This window comes from Mobula birostris, chromosome 1, assembly GCF_030028105.1.
Source record: "Mobula birostris isolate sMobBir1 chromosome 1, sMobBir1.hap1, whole genome shotgun sequence".
Lineage (NCBI taxonomy): Eukaryota > Metazoa > Chordata > Chondrichthyes > Myliobatiformes > Myliobatidae > Mobula > Mobula birostris.
This window is the reverse complement of record NC_092370.1, coordinates 83,251,633-83,263,839: the sequence shown is the minus strand read 5'-3', so window position 1 is coordinate 83,263,839 and position 12,207 is coordinate 83,251,633.

The following is a 12,207-nucleotide window of genomic DNA, read 5'->3' as shown; positions in this document are numbered from 1 at the left end:
CTCTCTCTCTCGATCGCGTTCTATCTGTTGCCTTTCTCCTTCTTTCTTTCAGCCTGCCTCCCTCTGTTTCCTTTCTTCCCCCTTCCGTCTTCTTGCTCATTCGTCTCCCGTTCTGCCTGTCTCCTGTCTCCTCTCCCCTCTCCCTTGTGTTCAGTCAGGCTACCGCACCCTCTCAAGTGTGCGGAGTGCCGTGTTGTTTGTCGGCCCCCGTCTCCCTGCCCTGTGCTGCGAATGCTAAGTTTGTGGAAAGTGGGGAACGACGTATCGATCTACTTTTATACCCAGAAAGGTTTTTCTCTTTATCTATCTGGCCAGCTAGTTATCTCTGTCTCTCGCTATGCTGGGAAATAGCATTTTGTGCTGGAATAAGTATCGCCGCTGCGGCTAGAAACGGTGTCCGTGGCTGGAGATCGCGAGTGTATGTTAGCACTAGGATCTCTGCGATGGGTTTGGGAAGACATGCCGCCTGATAACAGTCTGAAATATGGGAGTGTTGAAACGCAGGCTGGATATGTAATTTGTGTGCTGCTGTAAGTTCTGAGAGTATTTAAATGCAGACTGGACACGTCGTCTGTGTTGGGGGGGTGGCGAGATCTGTGTGGTGTATGTACACATTTTAAGCGAGAGCAAGATTTGATTCCCACCTCGGGATACCTCATCCCACCACGCGGCTTTTAACACCGGCACGGCCCACGAACAAGGATTTCTTGGCAGCTCTAAATACTCCCAGCCAGCTGTCTGGAGATCGTGGCTGGAGGATATCCCGGACAACAGGAGATACTGTCATGGTTTTCCTGTCCACGGTTCTCCCGCCCCGGAACTTTTCCACCAAGCCAAACTTTTTGTCACACTGGTTAAAGTGCGCACGCGTGTGTGTGAAATTATTTCTCCAATGGTCTTCAATCTCCTCTTTATTTTAAAATGCATTTCAGGAAATACGAGATCAGTCCAACAATTTAAGTAGTCTCGTTGCAAACTTGAATGGTGCGGTCGGGAGGGCAAACCAGAGGAGGGCGCTGTCGTTGCATTTTTCAGAAACCGGGTCAGTGACATCCGATTAGACCTCTGACACCCATCCAATTGTTTTAAGTTAAAACAATATATTATCACTGTCATGCAGTACTACGCAAAAGTCTTGGGCAGATATAGGGTGCCAAAGACTATTGCACAGTACTGTATTTGTCAACGTGGAGCGGAGAGCGAGTTTGCAAGTCAGGCGGGAGCAAGGGTTGCTGGAAATGGCGAGGGTGGAGCGCTGCGAGAAGGGTGTGGTACAGGTGGCAAGAGAAAGAGTGCCGGGGTTGGGGCGGGGTGGTGGGAGGGTGGCGCGGTGCAGACACAGCCAGCCCTGAGACATCAAGCAAGGTATTTTTGATGTCAAATAGTTGGTTTATTGATCATTACAGAATGTCTGGTGCTTCCCACTCCCTCCCCTCTCCCTTCCCCTTTTCCCAACTATGATTCCCCCCTCCCTGCAACCTTCCCACTGTCAGTCCACAACAGAGACCCATAGCAGAATCAGGCTTATCAGTACTCACATATGTCATAATTTTTTTTGTGGCAGCAGTACAGTGAAATACATAAAATTACTACAGTACTCTGCAGAAGTCTTAGGCATCTGAGATACATACGTAAGATATTTGCACAGTACTGTATGTGGAGAACTGTTTTGTAGCAGTGGTAAATTACTATAAGTAGCAAAAACAAATACATAAAACAAGGGGAATAAGGAGGGTTCAAGCAACACACATGAAAGTTGCTGGTGACCGCAGCAGGCCAGGCAGCATCTCTAGGAAGAGGTACAGTCGACGTTTCAGGACGAGACCCTTCGTCTCGGCCTGAAACGTCGACTGTACCTCTTCCTAGAGATGCTGCCTGGCCTGCTGCGTTCACCAGCAACTTTCATGTGTGTTGCTTGAATTTCCAGCATCTGCAGAATTCCTGTTGTTTGCGTTTTTAAATAAGGAGGGTTCGTGGGCTATTCAGAAAGCTGGTGGTCGATTGAATTGAGTTTATTTCTTACATCCTTCACATACATGAGGAGTAAAAATCTTTACGTTACGTCTCTGTCTGAATGTGCAATGTGCAGTTTACAGTAATTTGTAGTAAATAGTATGTACAGTAAGATATACAACAGAACAGTCAACATAGCTTCGAATTGTGTCAGCGTGAATTAGTCTGATGGCCTGGTGAAAGAAGCTGTCCCGGAGCCTGTTGGTCCTGGCTTTAATGCTGCGGTACTGTTTCCTGGATTGTAGCAACTGGAACAATTTGGGTTGGGGTGACTCGGGCCCTTTTTCGGCACCTATCGCTGTAAATGTCCTGAATAGTGGGAAGTTCACATCTACAGATGCACTGGGCTGTCCGTACCACTCTCTGCAGAGTCCTGTGATTGAGGGAAGTACAGTTCCCATACCAGGCAGTGATGCAGCCAGTCAGGATGCTCTCAATTTTGCCCCTGTAGAAAGTTCTTAGGATCTGGCAACTCATGCCAAACCTCTTCAACTGTCTGAGGTGAAGAAGACGCTGTTGTGCCTTTTTCACCACACAGCCAGTATGTACAGACCGTGTGAGATCCTCAGTGATGTGTATACTGAGGAACTTGAAGCTGTTTACCCCCTCAACCCCAGATCCATTGATGTCAATATGGGCTAGCCTGTCTCCGTTCCTCGTATAATTCACAACCAGCTCTTTTGTTTTTGCGATATTGAGGGAGAGGTTGTTTCCTTGACACCAGTGTCAGCGTGATGATTTCCTCTCTGTAGGCTGCCTCATTATTATTTGAGATTTGGCCAATGGTGTAGTGTTGTCAGCAAATTTAATTAGCAGATTGGAGCTGTGGGTGGCGACACAGTCATGGTTATACAGAGGGTAAAGGAGGGGGCTTAGGACACAGCCCTGGAGGGGCCTCTGTGTTGGGGGTCAGAGGGGCAGAGGTGAGGCAGCCCACTCTCACCACCTGCCAGCGATCTAACAGGAAGTCCAGAATCCAGCTACACAAGGCAGGGTGAAGGCTGAGGTCTCTGAGCTTCTTGTCAAGCCTGGAGGGAATTATGGTGTTGAATGCTGAACTGTAGTCCAAGAACAGCATTCTCACATGAGCATCCCTCCTCTCCAGGTGTGTAAGGACGGTGTGTAAAGACTGTGGCTATTGCATCATCTGTCAATCAGTTGTGTCGATAGGCGAATCGTAGGGAGTCTAATGTGAGTAGTAGCAAGCTGCAGATGTAGTCCTTGACCAGCCTCTCAAAGCATTTGCTTATTATTGAGGTGAGTGGAGGGGTAAGAGTTGTTCCTGAAATGTCAAATGTGGGTCTTGAGGCTCATGTACTGTTCCTCCCTTTCATTTTATTTGTCTCTGTTTCATCTTTCCACAGTGTTTCCTCTCACATCCCAAGGACAGGTGGTTCAGTAGGGTAATGGCCTCTGTGAAGGAGAGTGGGAGCATCTGGGGGTAGTTGGTGGGAATGAGGGGGGAATAATTGGTGTAGGATGAGTGTAACTGACCGGTTGATGTTGGGTGCTGAGCAGCAGGGCATGTTTCTGTGCCATGTCTGTAAGAGAACAGGTCTGGAGTGGGATTTCCATGGTTTGGGATCAGAAGGCAATGGTGGAGGGATTAAATTTGGGCCACTTGTCTGTTTATTATCCCATGTTGGCAGCCTGAATGATGGTAGAATCTTTACCCCAGGGTGGAAGTGTCAGATACCACAGAGTGTAGGTTTAAGGTGTTGGGAGAGAGTATAAAGGAGATTTATGAGGCACGTCTTTTATACAAAGAGTAGTAGGTGCCTGGAACAGGTGGCCAGGAGAGATGATGGAAGCAATACGATAGCGGTGCTGCAGAGGCATCTAGACAGACACATGAGCAGGCATGGAATGAAGGGACGCAGACCACTTGCAGGCAGACATTAGTTAGACTGGCGTCATGGACGGCTGGAAGTGCCTGTTGGTGCTGTACTGTTCTATGTTCTGTGATTAGGGGCTGGAGGGCTACAGGCAATTGACAAAGGGAAGTGTTGTTTTGTAACTCTAGAAACTAATCGAAAAAAAATCAAGGGACTGGTGATAAATGTGTCTGCTTCATTTTTACTTTTAGTAAGGTACGCACTTATGACATGGTGGCATCATGATGTATGCCATTCAAGTACTTTTACATTAAACCTATAATAATGAGCAACAAACAATAAAGGAAGCCTTATCAAGTATTATATTTACAATATTACTGAAATATTAAATAGACAACAGAGAGGGGATGAGGCCTGGGACAGATCAGCCATGATTGTATGGAATGGCAGGGCAGCCTTGAGGGGCCGAGTGGCCTCCTGCTCCTACTGACATTCGGGGTTTCAACCCAATACATTGACAATTCCTTTCCCCCACATCACAGAGGTCCTCCGACAGACCGTTTGTTGTTCCCTTTCCTAGTTTCTGTATTCCATGTTAACAACGTGCCTTTATAAATGTGTGTGGTGTAAAGGCAGTGATGAACGACTGCAGTCCTTCAGTAAAAGTTTATCCAAAATGGTGCAGAGTGGAGGGTTCCAGGACATCGACTTATAAACCACAGAGAGGTGTAAGGAGTGAAGTAATTGTGATTCGTGCAGAGCTTAAAACCAAGGCAGAATTGGAAGGACTAAAGCGTCTCACAGGACTGGATGTGGGCACAGAGAAGACATCTGTGGAGGGATGACAAAGCAAGAGAAAGAATTTCAAAGTGCATGGCTCCAAGGCATGTGAAATCAAATAATGTGGGTAATGTCTTCATGTTCTTAATATTGAGATAAACAAGTTGCACTTCTTTTCACCAAATATCTCAGTAAAAATAACCAAAAACATGTTGGACATTTCTGATTGTATCCACAGTTGAGACAGCCTTAGGCATTTATTAACTTGATTAAAAGGACACATTTTGTTTTTCAGAAAACAGCTCAACTTTTGCGTCCCCTTCCTGACTTTTTTTTTAAATTTACTTTGGAATTTATTTACCAGTCAGAGGGAAGACCTAATCAATCATTCGTCCAAAAGTCCGAATCTGTATTGTGAATGGAAGATGTTTTTGGGTGGGAGGATGTGTTAGGAATCAACAGAAATCTTGCTGGGTAAGGGCACAAGGGAGAAAGTAAATGACTGTTTGTACTAGTTCCAGGTCTTCCTCTCCAGCACAGATTCTGTTGGATCGTTTGTTACATCCATTAGTTAGTGATTCAAAGTAAAACAACCCAGCATAACCACATTACATAAACGTTTGCAGCCTGCTCCTGTTCTGAGGAATGGTTTAATGCTCAGGATCTGACCGCACAGTGTTGCTCTGTGGTTTACTCCACACCCCCACTTTGACTCGGCTCCTCTTAACTCGGCACAGTAGCGTAACGGTATTACAGCACAGGCGAATAAGTTTCAATTCCTTCTGCTGTCTGTAAGGAGTTTGTACATTCTCCCTGTGACCATGTGGGTTTCCTCCGGGTGCTCCGATTTCCTCCCACATTCCAAAGACGTACAGGTTGGTATGTTAATTGGTCACGTGGGTGTAATAGGGCAGCTTAAGCTCATTGGGCCAGATGGGCCTGTTACCGTGCTGTCTCTCTAAATTTCACAAAATAGTCTCGCGTATTGTTGCTTCCTGCCTACCTCATACCCTCTGTCAGGCAGATTCTTTGCCGCTGCCAGTACAGTGACTCTTTCTGGAATTCCCCATAGCTCTTGAGTTCAACTGTTGGCTTTTAGTATGGAATGTTTTCCCAAAAGCCTTTTGAGAAGTTGAGATAGCCAGAATCATCTGAGTTCCTGAAGTACATTTGGGTTGTTACTGCACCAGTGAGGACCCACTGCTGATTGACCTTCATAGGATTATTGATGTACAGATTGCAAAGTACATACAGCATGGCAACAGGTTCATAGCTGAGTCCTGACCCACAGAAATCCAATGCTTTCAGATCTTCAATCAAATACTTTGTCCTTTCTCACTCAGGTAATTACATACTCACCATTTACTAAATCTCTCTGCTCAAAATGAATATCATATCCCCACCATTTCCCTGCTGAGGACATTTCACCTATACAAACAATTGGATCAACTGGCGGGGTCACACGGGACTGCAGGTGCTAGGGTCTGGACAAGGAAATAAAGAATCACAACTCAAAACGTTGACTGTCCATTTCCCTCCAGAGATACTGTCTGGCCCACTGAGTTCCTCCAATATCTTGTGGGTTGATTAGTGTTGGTTCTGTATACGTTACATTTACAATGTTCATTTCTGGTCCTGCCTGCAAGTAAACATAGGTGTAAACTCAATCAAACCCTTGTACAATTTTGAACAGCTTTGGCAGATAAGCCCACAATCTTTCCTTATCCAGAGAACCAAGTTGACACCTCTATATCCTTCCTATAACCTGTAGACCTTATATAGACACACCACTAGTAAGGCCAACTCTTACTGCCCACCATAATTTCTCCATGATGACTGATGATGAGTTGTCCTCTGAATCTCTCTAGCCTGTGTAAGAACCTTCAGAATACTATTGAGTCAGGAATTCCAGGGTTTTGGCCTGGAAGGAACAGTACCATGTTTCTGGCTGGGATGGTGTGTGATTTGGAGGGGAACCTGCAGGTGGTGGAGTGGTTGTAAATATGGGGATCTTGGGGTCCAGGTCTATAGCTTCCTGAAAGTGGCTGCACGAGTCATTAGGATGGTAAAGAAAGTGAACTTTTCATCCCTCTTCCCTCCAGGAGAAGGCTCAGGAGCTTGAAGACTCGTACAGCCAGATTTGGGAACAGCTTCTTTCCAACTGTGATAAGACTGCAGAACGGATCCTGAACACGAGGAATTCTGCAGACCCTGGAAATTCAGGAAACACACATGAAAGTTGCTGGTGAATGCAGCAGGCCAGGCAGCATCTCTAGGAAGAGGTCTTTCTTTCAGTTAGTCCTGACGAAGGGTCTCGGCCCGAAACGTGGACTCTACCTCTTCCTAGAGATGCTGCCTGACCTGCTGCATTCACCAGCAGCTTTGATGTGTGTTGCTTGAACGGATCCTGACCCGGATCTGGGCCGTCCCTTCCAAATATCCGGACCTGCCTCTCGGTTTTTTTGTACTACTTTCCCTTTTCTATTTTCTATTTATGATTTATAATTTAAATTTTTAATATTTTCTATCAATTTGTACTCCAGGGAGCACAAAGCGCAGAATTAAATATAGCTGTGATGATTGTACGCTCTAGTATCAATTGTTCAGTGACAATAAAGTAAAGAGAACTTTATTAGTTTAGTTATTGAGTTCAATAATTAGGAAGTTATGTTGCAGCTTTATCAATCTCTAGTTCAGCCAGCATTTGGACTATTGTATTCATTTCTGGTCACCACATTACAGGAAGGCTGCGGAAGCTCTGAAGAGACAGCAGAAGAAGTTTATCAGGATGGTGCCTGGATAGGAGTGGGAGAGGCTGAGGGGAGACCTGATAAAAGTTTATGAGAGGGATAACCAAACTCCATTCTTTCCCAGAGAGAAACATTTAGTTCCAGAGGGCATGCATTTAATGTAAGTGAGTTAAGTTCGAAGGAGAAAGGCTTCAGGAAGGTAGATGTGGAAATGATGTTTCCAATAGTGGGAGAGTCTAGGACTAGAGGACACAGCCTCAGAATATAAGGACATCTCTTTGAAACAAAGATCAGAAAGAACTTCTTTAGCCAGAGGGTGGGTGGTAAATGAGTGGAATTTATTGCCACAAACAGCTGTAGAGGGCCAAGTCATTAGGTATATTTAAAGCAACACACACAAAATGCTGGAGGAATTCAGCAGGTCAGGCAGCATCTTTGGAAAAAAGTACAGTCAACATTTTTGGCCCAGACCCTTCAGCAGGACTGGAGAAAAAAGCTGAGGAGTAGAGTTTAAAGGCGGTGGGGTGGTGGGGGGGGGGGAGAGAGAAACACAATGTGATAAGGTGAAATCTGAAGGGGGAGGAATGAAGTAAAAAGCTGGGAAGTTGATTGGTGAAAGAGATACAGGGCTGGAGAAGGGGGAGTCTGATAGAAGAGGACAGTCAGCCATGGAAGAAAGAAAAGGTGGGGGAGCACCAGAGGGAGGCGATGGGTGGGCAAGGAGATAAGGTGAGAGAGGGAAAAGGGGATGGCAAATAGTGAAGAAGAGGGGGGTGGGGAAGGGGCATTACCAGAAGTTCGAGAAATCGATGTTCATGCCATCAGGTTGGAGGCTACCCAAACAGAATATAAGGTGTTGTTCCTCCAACCTGAGTGTGGCCTCATCACAACAGTGGAGGAGGCTATGGATGGACATAATGGAATGGGAATGGAAAGTGGAGTTAAAATGGGTGGCCACTGGGACATCCCGCTTCATCTGGCGTTCAGCGAACGGGTCTCCCAATCTATATTGGGCCTCAGCAATATACAGGAGGCCATCTGGAGCACCGGACACAGTAAATGACCCCAACCGACTCACAAGTGAAGAGTCACCTCACCTGGAAGGACTGTTTGGGGCCCTGAATGGTAGTGAGAGAGTAGGTGAAGCACTTGTCCTGTTTGCAAGGATAAGTGCCAGGAGGGAGATCAGTGGGGAGGGATGAATGGACAAGGGAGCCACGTAGGGCGCGATCTCTGCAGAAAGTGGGGGAGAGGGAAAGAAAGAGTGAAGGTTGAAAGGTTTTTGGTTCGTAAAGGTGTCAAAGAATGGAGTTGAGGGGAAAATAAATAAGCCATGATCGAATGGTGGAGTAGACTCGATGGGCCAAATGGCCTAAATTCTGCTCCTATGTCTTAGGGTCGTATGGAGATGTCGGTGGGGGGGGGGGTAGTGGTGAGAGGTTTTATTTACACAGAGTGTGGTGGGTAACTGGAATGTGCAGCCAAAGACAGTGATGGAAGCAGATATACTCGGCATTTCTTTTATCCCAGGAGTCTGTGAATCAGCGTGCAAGGCAAATATATCCCTCCCTATGTAACGAAAAATCATTAACGTTTTATCTATCTGTTGCCTTGGTTCTTCTTTCTTGATTTTGCATCAGAAGCTTTCATTTCTTTGAGTTCTCTCTCCGAGCCTAAATCTGACAGCAATAGATTCTGAGTGATCTCTGCAGGACACTTCATCACTGGTGGATTTTAAGTAGGCTCCGTAAAGGAGACCAGGAAATAAGGTGTTCAATATATCTGGCAGTTACAATTAAACCCATTTTCTTTTTTGTTGTTTTCTGCAGACTATTTTAACACAATACCTCAGTTTTCATTGTTCTGATTGCAACAAACAATAAAAGAATGCAAGATTATCATTATTTGGACAGGCTTAGTGAAGGGGTGCTGTCCCCATCCACAGAAAAGGGACATAGATAACATTTTGCAGAGCAAATTACAAGGGAAATGCAACAAACCATTTTTATTCATGAAGCGGTACTGGTCTGGATATCACAGCATCTAAGTATAGTAGAGACAGAACTAGTCGAGGCTTGTGAAAGAAGACTGCACGGGTACTTGATGAGACACTGACTAAGTGTAGGTAAGTCCACACCTGGGGTATTTTATACAGTTGTGGTCACCTTGTGATAGGAAAGATGTCAATAAGTTGAAAAGGGTGCAAAGAAGATTTACAAGAATATTACGAGCACTCAAGGCCTGAGTTATGGGGAAATGTTGGGCAGGCTAGGACTTTATTCCTTACTGAGGTGACCTTTCTGGGGTGCTGGGGGCAGCCCGTAAGTGTTGCCACATATTCCGGTGCCAAGCTGGCATGCTCAGCAGAACACAGAACACAACCACATGACGAAACAGCAACAGCAAAACAAGCACTGTTCCTCCTATGGAACTCAAGAGAGATTCACAGACCTGAGGCTCTGACTGACTCCATTGGGCCTTGACTTCTGGACTTCTGATCAACCTTTGGGCTTTGATCTTCGGTATCGCCCCCAGTGGGCATGTCAGTTGGCATGGACATGATGGGCTGAAGGGCCTCTTTCTATGCTGTGTTGCCCTGTGTTACCAATACACAATAAATAATTAGTGGTAAAATAAATAAGGAAAAGCATAATGGAGTCAGTGGATTCCCATTGCAAGATTACTAAAATGCCATTGGATGCAAAGAACGTACTAAGGGGATCGGTTTTCAGATTCTGTGGTTATTCTCCTCATCATCTCTCTGATCCTTCTTTGAAACACCTTGCATTTTTATTCCTCTGGAAACTAACAGGTTATCCCTCTTAATTCTATCAGAATGCTTCCTAACTTTGAAAATCACTTTTAGACAGCTTTTTGCTATCATAGTTTAAAGATATGTCCACAAATATCTGACAGTTGAGATGTGTTGCCAAAGGAGTCAAGCTGTCAATGTGAAATACAAATCAAAGGACAAAATTGAGTCTTGCAGGAAAATTGAAACCACTCACATCACAAATGACACTGACCACTCTACAGTTTTTTACTAAAGCCAATGCCTTTCTTCATCATGCTTTGTTTATAGATGGGTAACTTAAATTAGTAAATCAGTTTATTTTCACATGTACCATGGTACTTGAAAAAAGTTGTTCTGCATGGTCAGGCAGCGACCATGGAAAGGGAAATACTCAACAGGTCATTTAGACTGATGACCCCTCACTAGTCATTTTGATGAATTCTCAGCGATTTTGAGATGTTTCTCTACGAATGCTGCCTGGCCTGCTGAGTAGTTTCACCATTCTCTCTTATTTCAGATTCCCAGTATGTTGTTTTGATGCATTTGAAATTTGTAAACAAACGTGTTTAAAGATCATCTGTGCCTTTGGTGAGAAAATGGTAATGCTATTTCCACAAAGTGCTTGATAAATTGGCTATTTGGAAGGTGCCGACCTCGGTTCAGTGCTGGTGCTCACCACACGTCTAAAGCTGGTGAATCTAAAACCCAGTCTAAAGGTGTGAATGTATAATTTAATCTGACAGTTAAAGTTGAATGCTTCAGTGGGCAGTACAGTGGTACAGCTGGAGAAACCACTGTGTCACAGTGCCCAGGTTCAATCCTGACTTGTTTTTTTATATATTTGCACAGTTTGTCACCTTTTACACTTTGGTGTTTGTCATTCTCTGCGTGCAGTTTTTCATCAAGTCTGTTATGTTCTACTGCGAATGCCTACTCAGGGTGTAGGCATTCACATTACTCATGGTGACATATACAGTACGTACTGAGGAATTTTTTTAGCCAGAGAGTGGTGAATCTGTGGAATGCCCTGCCACAGGCTGCGGTAGAGGCCAAATCCATGGGTATATTTAAGGCAGAAGTTGCTCATTTCCTGATCGGTCCTGATCAAAGGATATGGTGAGAAGGCAGATGTATGGGGTTGATTGGGATCCAGGATCAACCATGATGGAATGGCGGAGCAGAATTGATGGGCTGAATGGCCTAATTCTGCTCCTATATCTTATGGTACTTTAAATAATAAACTTACCTCGAACATTGAAATTTTAACTTGTTTATTAGCTGTGTTACAGATGCATCAAAATAAAACACGTTTCCCCTGAACAGGTACATGGAGACATTTTGAAACTGATGTCATCCTTGTAGAAATATGACTGAAACCATTTAAAGTATAACCCAACAGATTGAAATCAATTTCTGTTTTCTATTTCAGATAGAGTAATGATTAAAAATATTTAGGTGAAAGAATAATATGAGGGAAAAAATGAGGGTGGTGGAACAATCAGTTTTGCAGAGGGAAAAGGGATTAAATGAGGACTGCAGAGAGGATGTGGGGTGTGGGACCAGTGGGATTGCTGTTCCTGATGCCTAATTGGAGAGTGTAGTAAGAGGAACTCATTCAGTATTCAGTTCTCTTGAACTCACTAGAGAAAGTTTGGGAACCAGAGCGTAATGCACACTCTTTGTTATATTGTTGGTTTAACATATGTACATACTGTAGGCAGCAGTGGGTACTTTGCTTTTTCTCAACACCTAACATGATAGTTTTCACTTGAATTGAAGTGGAAAACATGGCCCCAATCCAGTCTTTAATAAAATCTGCACAAAAAAAATTCATAATTTGATGCAGGCAACTCCTCTATATTCAATATTTCATGTACTAGTCTACTTGCAACATCATATTCTCAATTCATTTAGAGGAACAGCGCAAGGTCCTGTAAGAAATTGGGAATAAATGGTTGCCATTGGACTGTGTAGGTTGATGAAAATTTTTATATGAAGTTTCATGCTGAGTTAATCATGAAAATAAATTCCCTAA